This window comes from Peromyscus maniculatus, chromosome 7 (assembly GCF_049852395.1).
Source record: "Peromyscus maniculatus bairdii isolate BWxNUB_F1_BW_parent chromosome 7, HU_Pman_BW_mat_3.1, whole genome shotgun sequence".
Lineage (NCBI taxonomy): Eukaryota > Metazoa > Chordata > Mammalia > Rodentia > Cricetidae > Peromyscus > Peromyscus maniculatus.
The window spans coordinates 31,943,298-31,970,444 of record NC_134858.1 but is presented as its reverse complement, the minus strand read 5'-3'; the positions used below and the strand labels follow the sequence as shown (position 1 = coordinate 31,970,444).

The 27,147-nt window shown below is 45.7% G+C and overlaps 1 long non-coding RNA gene and 1 pseudogene across 1 annotated transcript in view; both read left to right on the top strand.

The window, feature by feature from the left end:
• Positions 1-814: 814 nt before the first annotated feature.
• LOC121831073 (uncharacterized) overlaps positions 815-27,147 on the top strand; it is a 65,599-nt gene continuing 39,266 nt past the window's right edge. The window contains exon 1 of the long non-coding RNA XR_013052676.1: positions 815-1,035. This is a non-coding gene — a long non-coding RNA (uncharacterized LOC121831073). The remainder of the gene's footprint in view (positions 1,036-27,147) is intronic.
• LOC143274218 (GRB2-associated-binding protein 2 pseudogene) lies at positions 22,229-24,267 on the top strand (annotated as a pseudogene).

Here is a 27,147-nt window from a genome sequence, read left to right as displayed (position 1 = left end):
TATGTCAAAAGTGTCCTGTTTGTTCATGAATGTGTATGCCTCCCACTGGAACTTCCTGGGTGACTTCCTTGTGACAGGGCTCTTGGTAAGCTGCTGGAATACATGAGCATACCTGTTTACATTCTCCTGTGGAGGTGACACTGGGAGACACGGACAGAATCTAATTGATAGAAACAAGGTCATAGGACTATTGTGGAGTGAAACTCCAGCTGCAGGGAACAAGGTGAAGGACAGGGCAGGTGAAGATGGATGTTATGGATGTTAAGGAGGTACAAGGAAATGGACCCAATGGAAACTAGATGGGAAAATAATTACCCATAACTTGAAAATGGATGCAGACCTCTTCAGAGAGGTCAGTGTCAGCTGAGGATGCTTCTGTGACCTCTGAGCCATTGTTACACACAAGAAGGTCTGTCTCTAGCTCATCATGCAGTAGCTGTGAAGATGTAAAATTGGTAACCAGCTAGTGGGTTACTGTCTGGTTCCTGAGGGAGGAGGGCTGGTGTATTTCTCAGCTTAGGTTTAAATCACACTGACAGTGGATTCTGCTTTGGGAAGCCACAGGACGTTTACAGGATATCTAAAGTCACAGGCTGTACTAAACTGGATTGTGAGTGGCTTCTTCTATTTGGAGGGTCTCAGTAAGCCATCCCCTTTTCCCTGACATTCACATGACTCAGGTATTCTTGTAGAAAGCTGTCATACACACAGGGCTCTTCTTTTTGTCTTCGCTTAGAGACCAGATCTTCAGTTGTTCTGGGTTTTCAAGAACTGAACGCTCTCTGAGGATCAACAGTGTGACCTTTGACTAAGTCAGAGTTAGTGCCTTAGTTTGCTTCATGCAGATAATAGCTTTACTGACTTTATTTTTTAACTTAAACAGTATTTTTTTTTTTAATTATTGAATGAAACCAAGACGGAAAAACAATAACCAACCTTCCAGACAGGGCTGCCCCAGCTATTATGACAGCGCTTCAAGCAGAAGATGCCGAGCCCTGGTGACTATTTACCCTTTGAAGTTTCTATGCTTAAAAGGTACGTTTCCTTTCACTGTTAATAATTAAAGTAAATTCCAAATGCATAATACAGGCTCTTCAAATAAGCACACCCAGAGAGGGTTTTAAAAACTTTTCTTGATGACATCATTTCTCCCCCTTCCCTCTCAGTATTCTGTGGAGCCCTCTAATCTTTATATTACAAAACAGTGCTCTTTAAGATTCAGGACTTGCCAACAGTTGGGTAAGATGTAATAAAGGCCCTTGTTGTAATAGCACCCCGCTGACATGGACAGGGATCTGAAAGGAATGGAGAGAATTAAAGTCTCATGGCTGCAGGTTTTCTAGGTTTCTCTGGAAGTTGAATACAGTACCAGGGACTTATTGTTGCTTGCAATTGTTTTGGAAAGAAAGACAAAGTTCTAAGGTTTATTGTCTAGGGGCAAGAGGGAAAAGATAAAAACACATGGAACCCGATTTCAGCTATGCAAATTAAACATCTGATCTCCTTGTCATCGCTGTTACTATCTGTTGATAAAATAGCTTTTGAAATAGAAAAAGAGAAAGAGATGAAAGAAAACTACAGCCCAAGCCCTGGGTTTTCTCTCTCAAAAGATGAATTTAAGGGCGCCATCTTGGGACTGTAGTGACCAGATGACTCTGCCTTGTTGCTTGATTTGTGTGTAAAGGGTTTTGTCCTGTGGCCTTGCTCTTTGCTGTCCTCTGGTGCTCCAGTTAGGTGATGGAAGGGAAACCCTCACGTTCTTTTCTAGGGGTTTATAAGGAGGAACTGAGCGGATGAAATGTGTCTCAGCATCTTCCTTCCCAAATGGAGTCTTCTTTCTGATGTTATTCTAATGACAGTCCACTCTTTTATCCTACTAGATTCCTTTATCTTCAAGCACCCACCATGTGCATTTTTTTTGCATTACCCTTTAGATTTCCATATTTGATATTTATTAGAGACCATGAGCTTTTCCTGGGTGAAGCGTCACTCCCCCCACCCATCCCACCTCTGTTTCTGTCATTTCTCCTATCCCCACCCTTAGAGGGTCCCCCCACACACACACACCATTTGGTTTTTTTGAGACAGGGCTTCTCTGTGTAGTTTTGATGCCTGTCCTGGATCTCACTCTGTAGACCAGGCTGGCCTCAAACTCACAGAGATCTGCCTGCCTCTGCCTCCTGAGTGCTGGGATTAAAGGCGTGTGCCACCACTGCCTAGTGTGCTCACTCTCAGAGTTTTAAGCAAGGATTTACTAAATCTGCTACCACTTCCCCTCTCATCTTGAATTTCTCCTCTTGCAGTCTGTCCTGGACACCCTACCATCCTCTCTTTCTCTCTGCTTTGTAAGCCAGTTCCCTAATTATGGGTGCACCATGGTTTCTTAGAACTTTTATGCCTGACTCTCTTTTCTTGTTGCTGTTATAAAATACTCTCAACTTAGGGGAGAAAATGTTTATTCTGGCCCATAGTTCTAGGTTACAGTCCACCAGGGTTGGGAGCCACAGTGGCAGGAGTTTTAGAGATCTGGTCCCTCTGCTTCTTCAGTTAAAGATAAAAAAATAAGCAGAGCAAGACCTATGTTTGCGCTTCGTTCATTGTTCTCCTGCTTACACAACCCAAGATCCCTAGGCATAGACGCCACCCACAGTGGGCAATCTTCCCACCTCAGCTGACCTAATCAAGACAGCCCCACAGGCACTCCCAGGAGCTGATCTCTTAGGGGCTACTCAATTCTGCCTGTCTGAAATTAACACTAACTGTTGCACTATGGCACAAATTTTCACCCCCCCCCACTTTTTTTTAAACCAACATATCAGTGATTAAGCCAAATAAAATGTAAAAAAGCAGAAGTGTTCTATTTAGAGAATTTGGAGAGGTCAATTCAAGGAAACCTTTGGTAGTCTTTAAACTGCCTCTTAAAATGATTATTTTTTATTTAGAATTTTAGATTAGGATACAAAGTGATAGATTTCATTGTGCCGTCTTCACATATCATTACACATATATCATGACATCTTTTACTGTCTTTTTTTTCCATAAATATTTACCCTTTTGATGCTGGAGATTGAGCTATGAGCCTTGAGTCTGCACATGACCTACAAGCCTTTGTCTTCTGTTGACCCCTTAAAAATGGTCACTATGATTCTTTTTTTTTTTTTTTTTTTGATACAGTTGTTCAAGATGCCTCAGTAAAAAGTATTGCCCAGCTTTGGGTAGAACATAGCGTGTTATTTAGGCTTTGTAGTCCATACTCCAAACCTATTTCCCTGCACTGATTTATATACAAATAACTACTGAAAATCATTCTGAACTCATGGCCCATTTGAAAATAGGCCATAGCTTGCTAGGCCTTGGGAGGATGATTCTCATTCTCACTACAGCACAAGAGACTGATGTAGCCCACCTCTGAACTCTCACTTCTTTTATTATGACAGGCTGGTGAGTGAAGTTCATAGGCTTTGGGAAGACCCACTGTTACTTTTACCTAGTGAGTTTGAACGAATTAAATAGACTTTCTGTACCTCAGTGTTATCATCTGCAAGACAGTTGACAGTAGACACCTAGGCGTGCTACAGGTGTGATGGGATTGGCAATGCCTGGTAGGTGAGTATTGGATAAAAAAACTATGTATTGTGGTCCTATTAAAATACTCTGCCTCTGTCAGTTCTCTTCCCCAAGGGCTTTGTTCACGGTTTTCTCCTTTTCTCACTTCTCTCTGCTTTTCAGATTCTAGAACTAGAATCTTTCCCACCTATCCGATTAGTAGGTAGAAGCATGAACTAGACAGATGAGCATCAGCAGGCTGCCCACTTTGCCTGACAGCCCCAGAGGAGAGTCTTCACCTGGAGTTAGCATTCAGGGAGAAGCTTTTGCAACCAGTGGCCCTTTCTGCAGAGCAAGTAAGAATTTGAAAGGGGAGTGCCTGCCACAGCTTCTCTGGACACATATGTGCAGGAGTGTGGGCCATTGCTAGTGCTTACACTCTGGTTGCAGGTAGAGCATTCATGCTCAGGTCCAAACAGTGGGACTCCTTCCAGCTTAATATTTCCTGAGGGCTATGAAGCTGACAGCTAGAGCCAAGTGGTAATGCTTCTGAAGGGAACACTGGGCACCTATGCAGAACCTGGTAAGAGGAGTTTGATACTCATGGGGATCCCTTCCATCCAGAGGAGCTGTCCTGGGAGGAGAGGCTGGGAGGGCCTTCTGAGCACTGAACATTTCTTTCTGCTTGCTAAGTCGACCAGAAAAGCTTCCTTGGGACTCCTGAGAGAGCCTATCAGGAGTTCTCCAGATGTCTAGAGCTTGGGGAAAACAAGGTTTAATGTTTCATTTCTGCATGAGGAGGAGAAAAGTGCAAGGAGGCTCTTGGGAGTGACCTCCCCCCTCCCAACACAAAGAACTGTTCTTGGAGCCCAAATGTGGGCTCTATGGGGAGGCAGCCTAGAGATGCTTAAGGGAGAATTGCTTGGATTTCTGCAGACCTGGGAGGCCATGACAGCGTAGCTGTTGCTGCTACCAAGAGAGATGCAGTTAGTGAGCTCAGCAGGAACTTTCAAAACCAGAACTTGACAAACTAAACCAGTGAAGAGTCCATCCAGTAGTTTTGCACACGTTACCTGGAGGTTGTCTGTGGTGTGGCAACTATATTTCCATGAAAAACCGTGGTTCCCTTCTCCTCCTGGAGAGGCACAGAGTGCAGGGGAGGAGAGCTGATGGGAGAGTAAGAAGGATGATCCCATGCCTTCCCTTCCTCCTGCCTTCTAACCTAGGGGGTTCACACTTTGGCCTAGGGAACATCTTAAAGTAGGATGAAGTCAAGGTTACAATGATTACAGTGGACTGGCTATTTTAATAAATGAATCAAGGCTACTCTGAAACTTTCTTGAAAATTTAGCCCAGGGATGGAGAAGATTCACTGGGGGTGATTTTGTAAGGATAGTGGGAGAATGGACTCTGTAACTCCTTTCATTGCAGTTTAGCAAATCTGGTTTATTTAATAAAAATAATTACACATGTAAGACTATTGATGAAATGGAAATACTAAGAACAAAGTCAGTCAATTCATGATGTGATAGGGTGTGTGTGTTTGTGTGTGTGTGTGTGGGGGGGTGTTTGGGGAGAGAGAGATTAGTTCTAGAATCATAGATGCTGTGTGATTCTTAGGCCTTCCCAATTGTCTAACCATTCTGAGCCTAAGTGAGTCTCTTTATTTGGTAATGAACACAGTTCTGGCAGAGTCTTGAAACAGTTGATATTAATGCTTGCAGAGCATTCATTAATGATTTGTAAGGACAGTAGAGAGTCAACAGACATGAGATACCAGCAAGATCACTTCCCAGACACTTACACTCACTCGTACATCTTCAGTCTAGGTGAACTTTCTCTCTTTCCTACACCTCTGCCAACATCCACAGTGGAGGGGACAGACTAAACCTCGTTGTTTACCTCCTCATTGTCTAAAGCTGTTGAACATTGAGTATTCAAGGAACATATGTCCCATGAGTGACCCAAAGGAGGAAGAAGCACAGGTTCTGCTCTCAAGAGCTCATTACCAAGTGAAACAAACAAACAAACCAACAGCAAAACAGCTGTAAGAATCTAGTGAAAATACCAGCCAAGTTCTGACCCAAAGGAGGGCTCTTCCATCCAGCCCTGGTTAGTGTGAGATGGAGAATTCAAGATTCCTACAGCAATCAGTGAGTGTCACAGAGGTATCTCTTCGTTCAGCTGCTTATTCGCTCGCTCATTCATTTTACAAATATTTGAGTGGCAAGCCTGTGTTTGGAGTCTGTTTGCCACATGTCATAACTGAACAAGCCACAGACTCATCGCTTCTTGGGATTTTAGCACCTCTTGCTCAAAGATGTAGTTAAGACACTCAGCCTGAAAAAAACGCTGCTTGGTAAGGTGGGACAGAAGTTCCCGGTGAAGTTCAGGCTTCTTGGGCACACTTGGGTCAGCAAGGAAAAGACTGGGAGGGATCAAGGCCCGAATCAGCCACAGGTGACTGATTATATGACCAGCAGACCACACTGGTCTGCAAGTTGTCCACCCTAGGGTCAAGGTCACACCAACATTAAAACCTAAACCTAAATGACATTGCAGGAAATCAATCAAACCAGGGCAGAGCTATGACCTGAGCAAATTGTCTGACAATTTTTCAGGGAAAACGTTCCCCCTCTCTTCTTGCCTTTGTTTCCTCTGAGAGATATTTGGTGCACTTTCTAAAAGTGCTGACGGATGACCAGCCAGGCGGCAGGGCTGGGTGTCTGGGCTGTCAATATGCAAGCCATCTGTCTGTCAAGCTGTCAGCACTGGTGAAGGTACTGCAGGAGTATGTCTGGACTGGATCGAAGGCCTAATGTGCACAGTGGCCTGTCTGCAGTTGGTGGGCAGTGGGAATAATTGCCCTCAGCAATCACCAGAGCAGATGACCTTGATCACTTTAACTTTCCTTCCTGTCCTGTCAAATGGCCCATAGCCTTCCTCTGTTCAACTCCACCCCTCTACCCTGGAGCACGCTGGCTCAAGCCATTTGAATGTCCACTGTCTGCAGCCACCTAGCTGTGGGGCCTTTGGTTTAATCAGTCTTTTGTCCTGAAAAAAGAACATAGCTTTCAGGTCAAGGTTTCAGATATTTTAATGACCCCAGGCCATTGACCTTTAGGCATAGCACAAGCCTATTTTACCTATTGAGGCAGCTAGATAGATAACCATTTCTCTGCTGTTTTATATGCATTTCAGGGAAATGTGTATTTATCAACTAGTCTTTGAGAATAGAGTATCTGGCAAATTTTATTATTTAAAAGACGCATTATCAAAGAAATGAAGAAAGATCTGTGATCAAGTATGAAACTTGCTATCTTAGGAAACTAGAGAAAAAAGACTAAGTTAAACAAGTTAAATATTAGTTTGTTAGCAGTTAGCAGTTTCTTATAAAAATTAAATAGGTACTTGTCATAAAACTGAAAAAAAAGATGCATTATCCTTCATAAACTGGCATCTACACTGGGAAACAAAGAAGCAAGTATTTTGTTTGTTGTTAAATAAGAAGGCTGTGGGTTGGTTATCAGATGACTGCCTGATGAGTTCTGAAGTTCTTAGACACTTCCATTTGGCAAAGTCTGGGTCCTACAATCTTTCTAGCTTCTGTGCCAGAAGCTTGGGATCTTCCTCCTTCTCTTCTTTTAATGTGGACACAGATTTGGAGCTTGTGGGAAAGGGAGTGAAATCATGATAAATGGGAAAAAAGATGGATTGAATTCTAAGTTTCTCCCCACACTGAAACTTGTTGCTACCCTAGACACTTATTAACACTAGCCCTTTCTCTAAACTCTAGTTGTTAAAGATGAAAATTTGAACTATTCAGTCTGTGAATAGTACTATCCTACTTTGCTACTTAAAAGAAAAATCATCTAATCACTTACATTTAAAAAAAATTATTTATTTTTATTTTATGTGTGTTAGTGCTTACCTGCATGCATGTCTAGGCACCAAATGCCTGCAGTGCCCAAGGAGGTCAGAGGACAGCCTTGGATGCCACAGAACTGAAGGGACAGTCAGCTGTGAGCCCTCCATATGGCTGCAAGGAGCCAAACTCTGTAGAAGAAGTCCTCTGCAGACGCAGGAAGTACTCTTAACTACTGAGCCATCTCTTCAGCCCATCCAATCACATGTGTACTTATTCCTTCAGCTTTTCATTAGTTTAGGCAAAAAAGCATTCGCAAATATATGTGTTTTTATTTTTGTTTAAACTCAAGTAATGGAGGCTGTTACAGATGGAAAGCAGTGAGGCTGGAAACTCAAACAAATGCCCAGCTTTTCTTTTGGAGGCAGTATTAAGAGGGCAGTTCAGCCGGGCAGTGGTGGCACACGCCTTTAATCCCAGCACTTGGGAGGCAGAGGCAGGCGGATCTTTGTGAGTTCAAGGCCAGCCTGGTCTACAAAGCGAGTTCCAGGAAAGACACAAAGCTACACAGAGAAACCCTGTCTCGAAAAACCAAAAAAAAAAAAAAAAAAAAAAAAAAAAGAGTGCAGTTCTTAGTCTGGTGAACACATGCCCTCAGGCCCTCTAGGAAGATCCATCTGTGAAATATTTCGTCCAAATACACTTCACTTTTGAGCAGTAAGGGGTATCAAGGTAAAGATCGCTTAAGTAACTGCAACAAAGCCCCCGGATCCTCAACCAATTGTCAAGAACGCAGTTGTCAATATAAGTCTCTAGCAGGTGATGCTGGGGATGAAGCCAGATAAGTCTCAGGCCTGGGCTTCAGAAAGAGTATTTGCTTCAACTCAGATTTGACAAAAGAAAAACAATTCTTCATGAGCCTTTCAAAGGTAATGGACTTGAATTGAGGATCGGGTGATGGATTGTGAGAAAAGAGGAGCAAACGAAGTTATTACCTTTCTTACAACCCAGCAGAATGTGATGGATGCTGGAAAGGTCAGAAGGACCCAGCTGGAAAAGTTCACTCAGGTCAGGCACATTTACTCTGGGCTGGGTCTACAATGGAACAATGCCACCTCAAAGCCAATGCAGAGGATGGAATGAGGCTGTCTGAATTTTTAGGCAGAAAATGAATCAATTCTTAATACAGAACTGAACAGTTTGGAGAGCTCGAGGAAATAAAAGATGTGCAGGGTGGCAGGGGGTGTTGAATGCCATGGAGAAAGGGGTTATGTACAAATAGAAGGGTCCCTAATGTCAAAGTATCTGTGCTCCCAGCTCCTTGGCTACAGATTTTCCCCACCAGTTAAAGTAAAAGGAATAAGAGTGAAACCCAGAGGGTAAGAGGCTCATGTTGCTGGGATGTTGAGCAGGTAAGACCCATTGCCACAGGAAATGATGAATCATTTGAGAACATGCTGCTCTTCTAAGGACAGCTAAATGTATTCTTGGAGGCAGTTTCACAGTAAGAACTGGATCCTTAACAACCCTGTGCTCTATTCTTTAGTGAATATTTATATCTATATGCTTCCCTGGTACCTCTAATTTTCAGTCATGAGACATTTATCAAATCTTAGATTTCACAAGGTGTGGTTTGTTTCATATTGCTGTTATTAGCCTGCAGATTAGCATCAGACTTTATAGGCCCCCAAACAAATCCCTGCAGAGGCTTTCCCCTAGGAAAGTCATTCTACACTCCTGAGGCTTTCCATTTCCTTGCCCAATGACCCTTTATTAGCTAGAGGCCCAGTTGATGAAGACACTCTTAGTGGCATTTGTTGGCTCCAGTCATCTAAGATCCTGAAGTTCCAAGTCCAAGTAAATTAAAGACCTCAACATAAATCCAGTCACACCAAACCTGATAGGAGAGAAAGTAGGTAGTAACCTTGAAGGCATTGGCACAGGAGACCACTTTCTGAATATAACACTAGTAGCACAGACACTAAGATGGACAATTAATAAATGGGACCTTCTGAAACTGAGAGGCTTCTGTAAGGCAAAGGCCATGGTCAATAAGACAAAACAACAGCCTACAGAATGGGAAAAGATCTTCACCAGCCCCTCATCTGACAGAGGGCTGATCTCCAAAATATACAAAGAACTCAAGATACTAGACATCAAAATACCAAATAATCCAATTTAAAAATGGGGTACAGAGCTAAACAGATAATTCTCAACAGAAGAATCTCAAATGGCCAAAAGACAATTAAGGAATTCCTCAACATCCTTAGTCATCAGGGAAATGCAAATCAAAATGACTCTGAGCTACCATCTTACACCTGTCAGAATGGCTAAGATAAAAAACACTGATGGAGAGGATGTGGAGCAAGGGGAACACTCCTCCACTGTTGTTGGGAATGCAAACTTGTACAGCCATTTTGGAAATCTGTGTGGCTGTTCCTCAGAAAATTGGGACTCAGTCTACCTCAAGACCCGCAGATATCAGTCTTGGGCATATACCCAAAGGATGTTCAATCATATCACAGGGGCACTTGCTCAAGTATGTTCATAGCAGCGTTATTCATAATAGCCAGAACCTGGAAGCAACCTAGTTGTCCCTTAACCAAAGAATGGATAAAGACATTTACACAATGGAGTACTACTTAGTGGTTAACAAAAAACATTGACATCATAAAATTTGTAGGCAAATGGATGGGACTAGAAAAAAATTATCCTGAGTGAGATAACCCAGACCCAGAAAGATAAACATGGTATCTATTCATTCATAAGTGGATATTAGATGTAAAGCAAAGGATAACCAGGCTACAATGCACTGCCATAGAGAAACCAGGTAACAAGAACCCTAAGAGGGATGCATGGATCACCCTGGGAAGAGGAAATAGATGAGATCTCCTGAGTAAACTGGGGATGAGAGAGTAGAGAGGAAGGGATGGGGGATGGGAACATGAGGGATTGGGATAATTGAGTTGGGGGAGGGATGGAGAGGAAGAGCAACAAAAGAGATCTCTTGATAGAAGGAGCCATTATGGGGTTAGGGAGAAACTTGGTACCAGGGAAATTCCCAGGAATCCATAAAGGAGGACCCCAGCTAAGACTCTGAGCAATAGTGGAGAGGGTACCTGAACTGGCCTTCTCCTGTAATCAAATTGATGATTACCCTAATTGTCATCATAGAACTTTCATCCATTAACTGATGGAAGCAGATGCAGAGAACCACAGCCAAGCACTGGGCAGAGCTCCATGAGTGTAGTTGAAGAGATGGAGGATGGATTATATAAGCAAGGGGAGGTCAAGATCATGACAGGGAAACCCACAGAGACAGCAGACCTCAGCTCCTGGGAGCTCAGGACTCTAGACTGACAGCCAGAGAGCCTGCATGGAACCAACCTAGGCCCTCTGCATATGAGTGACAGTTGTTAAGCTTGGTCTGTTTGTGGGGGCCCCTGGCAGTGGGACCAGGATCTGTCTCTGGCACATGAGCTGGCTTTTTGGAACCTATTCCCTATGGTGGGAGGCCTTGCTCAGCCTTGATGCAGTGGGGAGGGATTTGTTGTTGGTCTCAACTTGATATGCCATGCTTTGTTGCCTCCCATAGGAGGCTTTACCCTTTCTGAGGAGTAGTTGGGGGGGGAGTAGAAAAGAGGTAGGGAAAGGGAGTAGGAGGAGAGGAGGGAGGGGAAACTGTGGTTGGTATGTAAACTCAATTAAAAAATTAAAATTAAACGATGCTGGAGTTCAAATTCTTGCCCAGAAGCCACTGTCTGGGACTTCCCTTTCCCACAGCAGCCTTGCTGCCAGTTGTTGCCTTCATCTGGCCCACCCAGTGGCAGGGGCTCATCCTTTTGGACATATGCATGTCTTCCTAGACAAACCAGGGACATCTTTCTGAGAAGTAATCAGTAGCGGTGTCCCTCCTTCATCCCAGAGTGACTAAATGGACCTTCTGCATTGTCCCACCTTGGCTCTTATGACCTAGGTTCTCCATCCTTCTAGGCCTGTAACAGGACACCTGGTTCTCTAAAGCTCCCATTTATTTCCTTGGTGGCTTCTCAGCCTCCATGATGAGACACAGGGCTCCCTCCACACACCAGCAGCAAGCAGCCATCTGCCATTGGCCATCCACAGGCAGGGGCAGAGTTCAGAATTATTGGGATTTCTCAGAGCAGCCATTGTGGGGGTCATTGAGCCCTTTTCTCCCATCTGAGAATCCTAGAGGTTTAGACAACTTCTCAGCAAATAAATACTTTGTTCATTCTCCCCACCAACAGGCCTGCTTCTTGACTCACCTCTGGATGTAAGGGACCCGTTTCTTTACTCTCCCTGGCAGGCTGCAGATCTTTCTTTCTCTGGGCTTGGAAATCAGCCAAAACATCTCACTTTTCACCCTTCTTGCCATTTGTGCTCAAATAGACGGGAGGAAAGGTTGGCATTTTAACCTTCTTTCTGCTCCTACTTCCCTTTCTTAAGCTTGGAGGTGAAGAGGCTGAGTGATTGAACATAGCCCTTGGGCATCTTCATCTTAACAGCAGGGATAAAAAGAAGAGCCCAGCCAGAGCAGAGGCTGGTCCGAGCCAGGTAAGGATGAGCCATATAGGAGTCTGGGAGCTATCCCAAAGCCAGGCATGGTGCTCTGTGAGGTCTCATTTGCATCTCTAATGGTTTGCGTCAACAATCTTTGCTATTTTGAGGATTTCTAGATCTTACTGTTAAATTGCTCATTGTACACTATTTATAACCTGGGTTGGGTTTTCTCTGGAGTTGTTGAAAGTCGAAGCTGAGCATCTTATGTGGGTTCTACAACCTCTATTCCTTGGAAAGGCATTGCTTCATTCTCAGGATGTTGTGTGCTTTTGAGGCGTGGAAGCTCACTCACAGAAGTGCAAAGAGCCCAGTCACAAGTGTGCAGTTCAAAGGAAGGGTGCTCAGGACTGTCTTGTGTAGAAACCTGTGGGTAGAGTAATTTCTCTCCCTGTAAAATGGGTACAGTAAATTATGTCTATACAAAGTGATTGAAAGAATATTCTAGTACATCGTTCTGCCTGTTTCCTATATGCATGAACCATTCCCACTGCAAACCAGGACAGGGATAAAGAAACTGTTTGGTGAAGAACTCGCCAGCATCTAATACTGGTGCAGGGTATTAGGACAGTTGGGAGGAAGGAGGAGGCTGTAGAGCTGCTGACTCTAGTAGTGATGTCTTAACTTCCTGGTCTGGGACTCACTTTGTTTTACCCCCCCCCCCAGAAGCTGAGGGAGTCCTCCCTTTCTACATTGTGAGAATTTCTGACCACCATGTTGCCTGACATCTTTATTTAATCTACACAACACATAAGAGAAAGGAAACTTGGCTAATCCGAACGCTAGAAGCAAAGAAAATCACTACAGTCTGCACTGTAGCCCAACAACTAGCAAGTCCGGTCTTAGATAAAAATCTAAATTCAAAATTTAGGTGACATGGGCTCATGGCTCAGTAGAAACAAAAGCACATTAGAGATCATTTAGTCTCACCAAGGCACATGCCAGTAATCCCAGCACTCAATGGGTGCAGGCTACCTGGGCTGCATAGGGAGATGTTATTGTATACATACACAAATAATTCAGATGCTCATTTATGTTTATAAAACACAACCCAGAGAAGTTTGTCCCTGTCATTTTGTCCCTATGCTTTCTTAACTGTGAGTCTCCTATATCTTCCCCTGCAAGAGTCTTGTTTTTTTCCATTCTATCCAGGCAAAAGCGGTATGGTCAAGAGGTTTTATACTTGAAAGGAACAGTAAGTAAAGGGAAAGAATTTCTTAACAAAAGATCTTTGATCTTTTACGTGGAATTTTGATTTCAGTGATAGAGATATTTAGACAGAGGGTCTTTCCAGGTGTGCTGAAAATTTTCAATCTTTTTTTTATTTCATGAAGGATGAGCTATGGTGATCCAATTTAATAGTGTTAATATCAAACAGTGTAAAATAAACTTATGGGACATTGACTAGAGCCTAGCATTGATTTAATGCTTTACATGTTTACCTTACTTAGTAAATCACTGCAGCAAGGTGGTATGAATGAAACGCTTTAATTGTCGTTATTTAAAGATGAAGGGTTCAAGACACAACACTGGTCTTGTGTATAGACTCTGCCAAGCTCTGTCCTGAGGGTTACAGCGGCTACCAGGAGGGCTCAGGTGCAGCCCTCGTCTTCACAGAACATACCATCCAGTAAGGGAACGGGAGACCAGGAAACAAGTCATTATCCCAGCATTGAACTGATCCCATCTTAGGGTCAAGGAAGTTTTGAGGGGTGTGTGTTAATTGAGAAAGAGAGGCCACAGTGCAGCCATTCTTCTTTCAAGCACCACTCAACATAGATTGAACACACCATCACTCATCTCATTCCAGGCCAGGCTAGCAACGGCATTCAACTACATTGTCAGGAGAGGTGAGAGGGCAGAGCAGTGGATCTGGAGTCGGGCAGGCTTTCTGTTTTGTTTTACCCCTGCCCCCACCTCCAACACTGCCTGTTCTGATTTCTAGTTCCTATTTAGTTTACAAGACTTTTCTTGGAAGTCTGCCTTTGTTTTCCTCAGCCCAGCCCTTGGTATTGCAAGGAGAGAAAGCCGTGGTGACTCTCAGAGCACCGAAAACCCTCTCTCTTTCGAGGCTTGTTTCTTTCCATTCCTTGCAATTGTATATGGAGAATGTGGACAGCTTTAAGTCAGGCTCCATCACGTTGTCAGCGCTCACGGCTTCCCCCGAGAGGAGACCCCAGCTGGCCTCTCATTGGCTTCCTGGAGCTCTGCAGGACTCTGTGATATAAGGCATCTTCACCTCCCTTTCTATCACTGTGGCTTTGGGGTTTTGTGCTGATTCAATTTGCTTCCTTCTGGGAACTTTGCAGAGGCCCAGAGTCTCCATTTATTATAATTTTGAATTTTGTTATTTATCCTCAGAAGCCTTTGGATATGAGCAGCTGTAGATTAACATGCATTGTGTCTGCAATGTCATGCATCAACATTTTTAAGAACTGATCAGGATTTGCTGTGCACGGGTCTCAACAGGTGAGGATGAAAGGGAGTGCCCTGTGGTCACAGCAAATATATTTCTTTGGTTTTCCAGTTCCCACTTGGAAGCAAGCAAGGGTTTGATGAGGATGTATTCCCTGGCCTAGGGTGTATTTTTTCTTGTGCTTAACCCCTCAGAAAGAATAGTTCCTTCTTTTGGGTTCAGCATTTGTTCTGTTCCTTTAAATGGGCAGTTTGGACAAAACCTAGTGTCTTAAACTGATCAACAAACTTGATTTAAAAAAAAAAAAGAGTAGGAATACCTCCTGCTCTGGTTAGTTTTTGTCAACTTGACATAAGCTAGAGTTGCCTGGGAAGAGGGAAACTCAATTGAGAAGATGCCTCTATCAGATTGGGCTGTAGGCAAGTCTGTGGAGCATTTTCTTGATTAATGAATGATGTGGAAAGGCCCAGCCCCACTGTGGGCAGTACCACCCCGAGGCAGGTGGTTGTATAGAAAAGCAAGGAGACTGAGCCATGAAGAGCAAGCCAGTTAGCAACATTCTTCTATGGTTTCCTGCCTCTGCTCTTGCTTGAGTTCCTGCCCTGACTTCCCTGAACAATGGACTGTGATTGGGACATGTAATCCAATTAAACCCTTCCCTCCCCAAATTACAGTTGATCATGCTGCTTATTATAGGAATGAGAGAGAAACTAGAGCATCTCCTGAAAGGATGTCCTGCAAATCCTGGGAAATTCTGGAAGGCCAGTGAGGGAGTCTGATCACCACAAGTGAACTATTTTGTTGTTGATCTTACCCCACAGTGTCTCTAGTAACAGAGCCACAGTGCTCAAGTGTCTCAGCCTGACCAGGATTTCACAACAGAAAGCAATGTGGCTTGATGCTCAGTGAGCAGGAGACACACTGGAAAATGTAGGAAACTTGAGCAAAGGGGCTCCTTGTTAGCTTCAGCTCTCCATGTGACATAGTCCAGGCTTATCTGAGGGAATCTCACCTGGGGGATTGGCTCCATCAGACTGGGCTGTGGACATATCTGTAGAGATTTTCCTGATTATTAGCTGATGAAGGAGGGCCTACTCCATTGTGGGCAGTGCCATCCCCGGGCACGTGGGCCTAGAGTGTATGAGAAAGATAGCGGGAGCAAGAGCCTGGTAACAAGCCAGCAATCACCCTTCTTCCATAGTTTCTGCCTCAACTTCTCTTAGCAATGAATGGCAATCACTTGTAAAATAAAATAAGCCCTTTCCTCATAAGTTACTTTTGGTCTTAGTGTTTAACACAGCAACAGAAACCAAACCAGCACACTGAGTGAGCTTCTGGTGTGAGCAAAGGAGACAAAGCTGAATTCAAGCTCTTGACTTCTTGAGTTCGCTAATGGCTTTGCATTTTCTTTCCTGCGCTGTTCCTCAACTCAGCACAGCAGATATGGTTTTGTGCTTTCTTTGTTTTAACTTATTTGTAATATGTGAAGACCTCAGTGCATTCCAGGAAAAGTTGAACTGACTTGGGTATTATCATCCCATCCTGAAGAGGCCAGAGCTCAAGGCACTTCAGCAGGAATGGAAAGATGAAAGGAAGCCTGGAAGGAGAGAGTCAGAGCAGAGCCCCACCATCAATGCAGCCACAGACTTTGCTCTGCTCATATGGCTGACTGACCTCTGAAGTACACATGCACAGGGGTGTGTTGCTCAGTAGTAGAGTACTTGCCTCGCACACACAAAACCCTGGATTTGATACTCATCATTCACAATCAAAATAAAACACACCATAACAAACAGACAGGGTAGAACAGCAGAGATTCACACACACACAGCATTCTAACAGCCCAATGACCATATAACGAAGTGAGCAGAGATGCTGGATGCTTCCTACCAAAAGTACATTGAGTTTACAGTGTGTCCAGTTAAGTTAATGCTCACTAAAATAAAATTAAATGCATTGTAGAAACTCCAGCAATGTGTCTGGAGGTTCTAGTCTCCTGTGTAGTATTTAAAGACAATGTTAACTTAGTAGTTAATAACAACAACAACAACAACAACAAAATGAAAATAAAAAACAAAAAACAAAATAAAAAAACACCTAGGAAAAGTGTTGCAACCTGTATTTAAGACAGGAAACAATAAGTAGAACCAGAGATTGAGGCTGGATTGTGCAGGTAAGGACTTGAAAGCAGCTACTGTGGCTTATGAAATAATAAAATAAGCTTGTAGCAATGGACAAGGAAGGGATTTCAACAGATAAATAGAAATGAGGAAGGAATCAAATGGAATGTCTAGCATTAATTCCACAGAATTTTAAAACAAACTATTTCCTATGAGCTTAATAACATATTAGTGATAATAAATGAAAGATGAAAGAAGTATTCTGTTTGAAAATACAACAATAAAAGCATTCCATGTTGAATACCAGAGAAAAATTTTTTTCCAAAAGAAAAAAGGTTCAGACACATGTGAGCTGATAGCAAAAGTCTAACACACATTTAATGAGAGTCTCAGAAAGGGAGGAGATGGTGAATGTGGAAAGAAAGTTGTGGGATGATGAAGTACTGAGGGGATATGTGTTATTGACATGAACATACCCATGTCAAAGACCCGAATTCCTCAGACATGTGGGAATTGGCAAAGCCCAGGTTCTGGCTCAGGGAATTGGCAAAGGCTTCCTCTGGTCTGAGCACAAACATTGACAACTTATACAGAAACTATCAACCACACCTTTTCCTCCAGGAAGACTGCAGCCTGTGACTGCTCCCCTCCAGAGACCTCCCACTGGTTAAATCTGCCTCCTGGTTTAGCTGTATACCATGACCCTGTCTCATTATTCTGCTGTATAAAGTGAACCTGCTGAGGTTGCGGATTGCCAGTGTTGGTGCATCCCCATCAGAGTGCATGGCCCACCTGATCCCTGTATGTCTGTCCTTTCTTCACTTCCATGTTGCCCCAGTCAGATTTCTAAGTCCGCTGATCGGTAATGTCGCTCTGTATGCTGTAAATGTGTTGCTCTGATTGTTTGATAAATAAAATGCTGATTGGCCAGTAGTCAGGCAGGAAGTATAGGCAGGGTGAGCAGATGAGGAGAATTCTGGGAAGAGGAAGGCTGAGTCACGAGTCACCAGTTGGGCACAGAGGAAGCAAGATATGAAGGCAGAACTGAGTAAAAGTACCAAGCCACATGGCTAAACATAAATAAGAATTATGGGTTAATTTAAGTGTAAGAGCTAGTCAATAGTTAGCCTGAGCTGATGGCCATACAGTTTGTAAATAATATAAGCCTCTGTGTGTTTACTCGGGTCCAAGTGGGGGCAGGACTGGTGGGTGAGAGAGATTTGTCCTGACTGTGGACCAGGCGGGACACAGGAAAACTTCAGCTACAGCCCACATCTTGCAAGACTTAGTGGAAAGTGATTTAAATAAACAAAGAATAAAATAACTTTCACATTTGGTAAAACAAATTCATAGATTCTGAAAGCTCTGAAAACCCTGTGGAGAACAGTGACCAAGAAAATTACATAGGGCAAGTCCAAGTATTGAAAAACACAGGTTGAGCCTTAAAAATGGATATAGGAAAATGACAGCAGAGTTGGGGACAGTGACAAGGTAAATGCAAAGTTGTCACTGGGAACAGTGGGTCCCAGAAGGCCGAGGACTGGCATCTTAAAGTGCTGAGGCAAAACCCACCAGCTGGAATTGTGCTAAAAGCAGCTTCTAAAATAAAGACAAAACAAGGAGACAAATGACCACCTGGTCTGCACGGCAAGAAATATGAAATTCTTTCAGGCTGTAAGAGAATTACTTCAGGGAAATTTGGTTTTTTAAGAAAGAACAAGCAACATAAGAAATTGTAAATACATGAACATATAGAAAAGTTTGATGTCAGGGGCTGGGGAGATGGCTGAGTGGAGGAAGTGCTTGCCTATGTACAAGTGTACAAGCCCGAGAACCTGAGTTTAGATCTCCAGAATGGTGAGTGGAGGCAGGCAGATCAGGAAGCACCTTGATGATCCAGTCTAGCCCAATGGTGAGCTTTGGATTGAAGTGAGAGACTCTACCTCAAAGAAAAAGGTGAAGAACAAGAGAGGAAAAGAGTAAATATTGACTTCTAGCCTTTGCACATCCATGCATCCACACACACACACTCACACAAACATATATACAACACACACACATACACATATACAAACGCACACACTAAAATAAATAAACTAATGTTCGATATTTGTCTATACAGTTACTATCTAAGCCAAAATATAATGTGGTATTAGAGTTTATAATTGATATCTATGCTATGTATGTGTCAGCCAAAGCAAGGGTTTGTGAATAGGTTAATATATTGTTAAATTCTTACATTTTATTTGATGTGGTCTGGTGCTAACTCTAAGCATACCATGAAAAATGAAAGGTAAATTGTAATCACAAAATGATCAAAAATGAGCAGTGTTACTGTAATAGCAAGAAGACAACGGTCTGAGGATGTAGCTTAGTGTGAGAACACATATGTAGCACGTGCCATGCCCTAGATTTGGTTCCCTTAAGGAAAAGGAAATAACAGAGACAGAAGTATGAACTGGAAGAATGACACTAAAATAATGGACTTGAATCCAGCTTATTGGCACTGCATTAAATATAAATAGACTATAAAAGATGGGGATAGCATGAAAGGAAATAGATGGTAAAGGTGTAACATAAGAAGGGAAGTCACAGGAAGGTTGCCCTGGCCAGATACAGAGAGTTTCAGTATGAGTGTTCCAAGAGATGAAACAACGCATTCTACAATAATAAAAGGGTCCATTCACACACAGTACAATTCACAACAAGTTTAAAAGCCATCAGCAGAAACTGCAGCTTTAAAAGATAAATATAGTATGAGTAGAATTACAAGAAGAAAAAAATGCATAATTTTCATTGTAATTTTACCCCTCTCCTTTCCGTTACTATAGAATTACTTAGAAAAATAAAATTGCCAAAGAGTCAGACTATCTGAACAATACAATCACCCACCTTGATGTAATTAATATTCACAGACTTTATGCCCAATAACTGTGGAGAACATTCTTTCCAAGCTCAGATGACATGTTCCCCAAGATAGACCATATGTTGGGCTATAAATCAAGCCTCAGTAATTTAAAAGGATTGAAATTATACAGATCATGTTCCCTGATTACAGTGGAATTAAATTATAAATAAGTAATAAGCTGTCTGGAAAACTTGACAATTTGAAAATTAAGCAATGTATTTCTAAATAATCCATGGTCAGGGATGAAATCACTGAAAACTGTTAAAAAACATAACTCAGTGTAATGAAAATACAATATGTTAAACTTGTTTTCTGTTAAAGCAGTGATCAGAAAGAAATTTACAACATGAAAATGCCTTTGATAGTAAATAAATAAACTAATGTTTGATATTTGTCTATACAGTTACTATCTAAGCCAAAATATAACGTTGTATTAGAGTTTATAATTGATATCTATGCCATGTATGTGGCAGCCAAAGCAAGGGTTTGTGAATAGATTAATATAATTGCTAAATACAGGGATTTTTGACATTAGTAGTCTATGGCCACCTTAAGAAGCTAGACAAAATCAAGAGAACCCAAAATAAGCAGAAGGAAGAAATAGATAAGAGCAGAACTTACCAAGAACAGAAAGTTGACCAAAGCAAGATGAACAGAACCCCATGTTGGTTTGATAAAGAAAGCTAACAAAATTGGGAGGCTTCTGGGAGATGTTTGTAGCACCAGGAATAATAATGGAGCCGTGATAGTCATATGTTATATTCACAAGATACTATGCTGTATTATGAACAGCTCAATGTCAGTATATTCAACAAGTTGGTTGGCATAAATGCTTTGGAAGATGCAATTTCCCACCCTGGTATAAGATGGGGTATGAAATCATGCCTGCCTTGTATATCTATTGACTACAGAAGTTAAATCATTACCTCCTGGAGAAAACTCCAGGCCCAAATTGCTTCACTGATAATTTCTCTCAGCATTTAAGAAAATAATAACGTAAATCTTCACAAACTCTTCCAGGAAATAATGTATAAGTTTCATTGATAAAAGGTAAGTTTGATTGTGTGCTGATTAACCAAGCACCAAGCTAAGATTTTCACATTTATTATCCTATGCTTCAGGAAGATCATATTTCCTTTCCATTTTATAGGTGTGGAAAGAGGCTTGGAGGAGATTCTACTCCATGATGCACAGCCAGTAAACAGAACAGTCCAGAGAGAAAACAGGGCATGCTGTTTGCCCTTTGTCTTACCATTATGCTCAACTGTGTACGATATAATAATATATTGCCTGACACACACTATCCAGTGCATCTTGTGGTGTGACTGAACAAGAAACATGAGTGAATTATTAGTAAGTAAGTACTTTTCCTCCTGAGTTAAAATGAGACGGTCCCAGTGAAAGACCCCAGCATACTAGCTTAGCCTAACGCCATTTCGAGTAAGGCCTGAAAAGCACGGGGAAAGTTCAGTTAGAGGACATGGGCACAGGAACAAAAGAGGTATCTACGGTCGGCCACCTGGCCCCAGAACAGGGTACTATAGGTCAGAAAAACAACTTGTAACCAAGTCAGCAGGCGTGTCGAGCTCGGGGAAAAACCACGAGCTGTCCTGAGTTTGAACCTGGCCTCATTTGAATCGTCCAATCAGAACCCTGTAAACCATGCTCCTCGTTCTCCTGCTGCCCGACCCTATAAAAACCCTCCACTCCAGCCTGTCGGCGCACCAGTCTCTTGAGCCTCTTGAGGGACTGTGTTGCCCCGGGTACCCGTGTTCCTGAATAAAGCCTCTTGCTGTTTGCATCTGACTTGTGGTCTCGGTGTGATCTCTGGGCGAGGGTCTCTCCAGAGGGAAGACTGCCTTCGGGGGTCTTTCATTTGGGGGCTCGTCCGGGATCAGAGACCCCGCCCCCGCCTCGGGACCACCGACCCACTGTCAGGAGGTAAGCCGGCCGGCCTTGGTGTATGTCATCTCTGTCCTGTCTGAGTGTTGTCGGTTTGTCTGAATGTTGAATGTTGTCTGTTTGCGCGCCTGAATCGGTCTGGAGTCAGTGGGGCTGAAGGAGCTGACGAGCTCGGACTTCGCCACTGCGACCCTGGAAGACGTTCCACGGGTCTCTGAAGTCCCCTCTGGGGCACGGGAAGTCCCCTCTGGGGCACGGTTTGAAGTCCCCTCTGGGGCACGGTTGTTCGGGGCCACCCCCGTATCAGAAGGATACGTGGTGCTAGTAGGGGACGCGTGTCCCCATCTGAGTTTTTGCTTTCGGTCTGGAACCGAAGCCGCGCAGCACATGTTAGTCTCATTTGTGTTTGTCTGTCGTTCTGTATTTTCTGTTTAACCGTTCTCCTCCTAGAAACAGTAATAGGAAGCCGGATCAGCGGATCTCTCCTGCTCCCCGTTCTTCCTGACCCCTCCACCAGCGTGTTGTTTCCTCTCCCCGAGTTCCGCCGCTCTGGCGGCGGCGGCGGCGGGCGCCGGTGCGCCCCTCGCCTCCTCCCGTCCCTGCGGCTGCGCTGCGGCCGCGGGGGTCCGGGGCGGCGCTGGGGGGGGCCTCCCCTCCTCGCTCCCCGCTCTCCCCGGCTGTCCACGTCTCCCGCGCGGGCGGAGGGTCAGGGCTGCGCCGGTCTTTCCCCACCGGGTCCGCCCGCCGGGCCGCGGTTTTCCGGCCCCGGCGGCTGCGCCCGAGGCGGCCCCTGCTGCGGTGCCGGCCGCGGCCCCGGCGGCTGCGCACCGGCAGCCGGCTGACCCACGCCCTTGTCCGCGTGAGCCGGCCGCGGGCTCCAGTCAGCTGGCGACATGAGCGGCGGCGGCGGCGGCGGCGGCGACGACGTGGTGTGCACCGGCTGGCTGAGGAAATCGCCTCCCGAGAAGAAGTTGAGGCGCTATGCCTGGAAGAAACGCTGGTTTATACTGCGGAGCAGCCGGATGAGTGGCGACCCAGATGTTCTGGAATACTACAAGAGCGAGCACTCCAAGAAACCCCTGCGGATCATCAACCTGAACTTGTGTGAGCAGGTGGATGCAGGCCTGACCTTCAACAAGAAAGAGCTGCAGGACAGTTTTGTGTTCGATATCAAGACCAGTGAGCGTACTTTTTACCTGGTGGCTGAGACAGAGGCCGACATGAATAAGTGGGTCCAGAGCATCTGCCAGATCTGCGGCTTCAATCAGGCTGAGGAGAGCACAGACTCCCTGAGAAACCTTTCTTCAGCCAGTCATGGTTCCCGCTCTTCTCCAGCTGAGGTCAGTGGCTCCACTCAGCACCTTCTCTGAGAAAGGAAGTCCTCCGCCCCTTCACACTCTAGCCAGCCCACTCTGTTCACGTTTGAGCCCCGTGTCAGGCCACATCCAGCCTGCCTTGTCCACCAGTGCACCTCAGGAGTATCTCTACTTGCACCAGTGCATAAGCCGAAGGACAGAAAATGCGAGGAGTGCCAGCTTCTCTCAGGGCACCCGGCAGAAGAGTGATACAGCCATGCAAAAACTTGCCCAGGGCAATGGACACTGTGTCAATGGAGTCAGCGGTCAAGTCCATGGCTTCTATAGCCTTCCCAAGCCAAGCCGACACAATACAGAATTCAAAGACAGTACTTACGACCTCCCCCGTAGCCTGGCTTCACATGGACACACCAAGGGCAGCCTCACAGGGTCCGTGACAGATACTGAGGATGTGTACACCTTCAAGACACCCAGCAACACCCTGTGCCAGGAGTTTGGAGACCTCCTAGTGGACAATATGGATGTTCCAACCACCCCTCTCTCAGCCTACCAGATCCCTAGAACATTCACACTGGACAAAGACCACAATGCCATGACAATGGCCACTCCTGGAGACTCAGCCATAGCTCCCCCACCCCGCCCCCCCAAGCCAAGTCAGGCAGAAACACCTCGGTGGGGCAGCCCTCAGCAAAGACCTCCAATCAGCGAACATAGTAGATCTGTAGCTGCTACTATCCCCAGACGCAATACCCTCCCCGCAATGGACAACAGCCGACTCCACCGAGCTTCTTCCTGTGAGACCTATGAGTACCCAACTCGAGGCGGAGAGAGTGCCAGTTGGTCTGCTGAATCTCCAGGGAAGACTATCGTGGGTCGATCAGACAGTGCCAGCTCTGATGACAACTATGTGCCCATGAACCCAGGTTCTTCTACCCTGCTGGCTATGGAACGAGCAGGGGACAATTCCCAAAGTGTCTACATCCCCATGAGCCCAGGGCCCCATCACTTTGACCCGCTTGGCTACCCATCCACAGCCCTTCCTATCCATAGAGGTCCCAGCCAAGGAAGTGAGATCCAGCCACCCCCGGTCAATCGCAACCTCAAGCCTGACCGGAAAGCAAAGCCAACACCCCTGGACCTGAGAAACAACACTGCCATCGATGAGCTCCCCTTCACCAAGTCTTGGCCCAGGGTCAACCACACCACTAACTCCAGCTCCTCCCAGTACTGCTGCCACCAGCACAGACTCGGGAGACAGCGAGGAGAACTACGTCCCTCATCCCCTGTTCCCGGTGGCACCAACAGCCCAGCTCCAAAGAAGAGTACTGGCAGTGTGGATTACCTAGCCCTGGACTTCCAGCCAGGCTCCCCGAGCCCTCACCGCAAGCCATCCACATCATCTGTCACATCGGATGAGAAGGTAGACTATGTCCAAGTGGATAAAGAGAAGACCCAGGCCCTGCAGAACACCATGCAGGAGTGGACAGATGTGCGGCAGTCCTCAGAACCTTCCAAGGGTGCCAAGCTGTGATAAAGGAGCCGCCGCCTGTACTACCCGGGCTCTTCTTCATGCCGTCGGATCGCTCCACCGAGCGCTGTGAGACCGTGCTGGAAGGGGAGACCATCTCTTGTTTCGTAGTGGGAGGTGAGAAGCGTCTGTGCCTGCCACAGATCCTCAACTCGGTGCTGCGCGACTTCTCACTGCAGCAGATCAACTCAGTCTGCGACGAGCTGCACATCTATTGCTCACGCTGCACCGCCGACCAGCTGGAGATCCTCAAAGTCATGGGCATCCTGCCCTTCTCCGCGCCCTCGTGCGGGCTCATCACCAAGACAGACGCCGAGCGCCTGTGCAAGCGCTGCTCTACGGCGGCGTCTATCCGCCGCCTTGCAAGAAGGAGCTGGCGGCCAGCCTGGCGCTGGGCCTGGAGCTCAGCGAGCGCAGCGTCCGCGTGTACCACGAGTGCTTCGGCAAGTGCAAGGGGCTGCTGGTGCCCGAGCTGTACAGCAGCCCTAGCGCCGCCTGCATCCAGTGCCTCGACTGCCGCCTCATGTACCCGCACAAGTTCGTGGTACACTCCCACAAGGCCCTGGAGAACCGGACCTGCCACTGGGGCTTCGACTCAGCCAACTGGCGGGCCTACATCCTGCTGAGCCAGGACTACACAGGCAAGGAGGAGCAGGCCCGCCTTGGCCGCTGCCTGGACGACGTGAAGGAAAAGTTCGACTATGCCAACAAGTACAAGCGGAGGGTGCCCCGGAGCCTTGGCTGCGCTCACCCTCGCCAGCGCCTTTCTGCTTTCCGGCCCTGGTCCCCTGCAGTGTCAGCAAGTGAGAAAGAGACCTCCCCACACCTCCCAGCCCTGATTCGAGACAGCTTTTACTCCTACAAGAGCTTTGAGACAGCTATGTCCCCCAATGTGGCCCTAGCACCACCAACCCAGCAAAAGGTTGTGAACAGTTCACCATGCACCACTGTGGTCTCTCGGGCACCAGAACCTATTACCACTTGTATCCAGCCACGGAAGCGGAAGCTGACCATGGAAACACCAGGAGCCCCAGATATGCTGACATCTGTGGCTGCCCCAGAGGAAGACAAGGATTCTGAGGCTGAGGTGGAAGTTGAAAGCAGAGAGGAATTCACCTCCTCCTTGTCCTCGCTGTCCTCTCCGTCCTTTACCTCGTCCAGCTCTGCCAAGGACCTAAGCTCCCCAGGCATGCATGCTCCTCCTGTGGTTGCTCCTGATGCTGCAGCCCATGCCGATGCCCCAAGTGGGCTGGAGGCAGAGTTGGAGCATCTGCGGCAAGCCCTGGAGGGTGGCCTGGATACCAAGGAAGCCTTCATCCACTTGGGACCTCATTAGGGTAAATAGAACTACCCAAGGAGAAAGCCACTCATGGCGTCCCCTTACCCAAGGAAGTTGTTGGGGAACTGTCACGTCAGGGAGAGATAACACTTACTGGGAGGGAGGGGGCCCCTGTGTAAATTTCACCTGCAACCCCCTGAATATATCTTTTACTCAGAAGGGAAGGGAGATAACACAAGATTGGATTAAAGGAAAAGCATGGGGACTTAGATTTTTCATGACAGGACTTAAAATTGAGGAGCCCTTCGCCTCTATAGGCCCCAACCAGGTTCTCTCTGACCAAAAGCGCCCCTCTTTACCTGCTCCAGCACCCCCGAGGATTACCCCTCGACCTAACCTAACTACTCGCCCAAGTGCGACTCCGGCAACCCCAGCCACCACTGAGCCACTCCGGCCAGGAACTGGAGATCGGCTCCTGGACCTACTGAAAGGGGCTTACCTGGCCCTAAATGTAACCTACCCAAATAGAACGCAAAAATGTTGGCTATGTCTGGTTTCCCAACCTCCCTACTACGAGGGGATAGCAATACAGGGTAATTATACTAACACACACAGTTCCCCTCCGAGCCAATGTCTAGGGACAGCCCAACATAAGCTCACTCTCTCAGAAGTGTCAGGTAGGGGATTATGCATGGGAGCCGTTCCCTCTTCCCACGCTCACCTATGTAACCAAACCCTGACCATAAGCTCTGCCTCTGGTTATGTCACTGGCCCTAATGGTACCTATTGGACATGTAATACTGGGCTCACCCCCTGCGTTTCAGTCTCAGCCCTCAATGCTACTTCTGATTTTTGTGTGCTCATTGAGTTATATCCAAAGATTGTTTACCATACACCAGAGGAGATTTACCCACACTTTGAGATAAGACCCTATCGGTATAAGAGAGAGCCGGCGTCTCTCACTCTGGCCCTATTGCTGGGGGGGCTTACTATGGGAGAAATAGCAGCCGGAATAGGAACTGGCACCACCGCCCTAGTGGAGACCCAACAATTCAGACAGCTCCAAGCGGCCATGAACCAGGACATTCAGGCTCTAGAGGAATCAGTAAGCGCCTTAGAAAAATCCCTAACCTCCCTCTCTGAAGTAGTGCTCCAGAACAGAAGAGGACTAGACATTCTATTCTTACAGGAGGGAGGGTTATGCGCTGCCTTGAAGGAAGAATGCTGTTTTTATGCAGACCATACAGGTATAGTCAGAGACAGTATGGCCAAACTTAGAGAAAGACTGAAACAAAGACAGAAATTTTTTTGAAGAACAACAAGGCTGGTTTGAAAATTGGTTTCAAAAGTCTCCATGGCTCACCACCCTCATCTCCACCCTTATAGGGCCCCTTCTGATCTTATTGCTCCTTCTGACGCTTGGGCCCTGCATCATAAACAGACTTGTCCAATTTATCAGGGAACGTGTTTCTACTGTTCAGACCTTGGTATTGACCCAACAATACCAACGACTCAACCAGGTGGAAATGGAGCCACATCCCTATTCTTCCCCATGAATGGAGGATTCCATTCCCTGAGATAAGAAAATGGGGGAATGAAAGACCCCAGCATACTAGCTTAGCCTAACGCCATTTCGAGTAAGGCCTGAAAAGCACGGGGAAAGTTCAGTTAGAGGACATGGGCACAGGA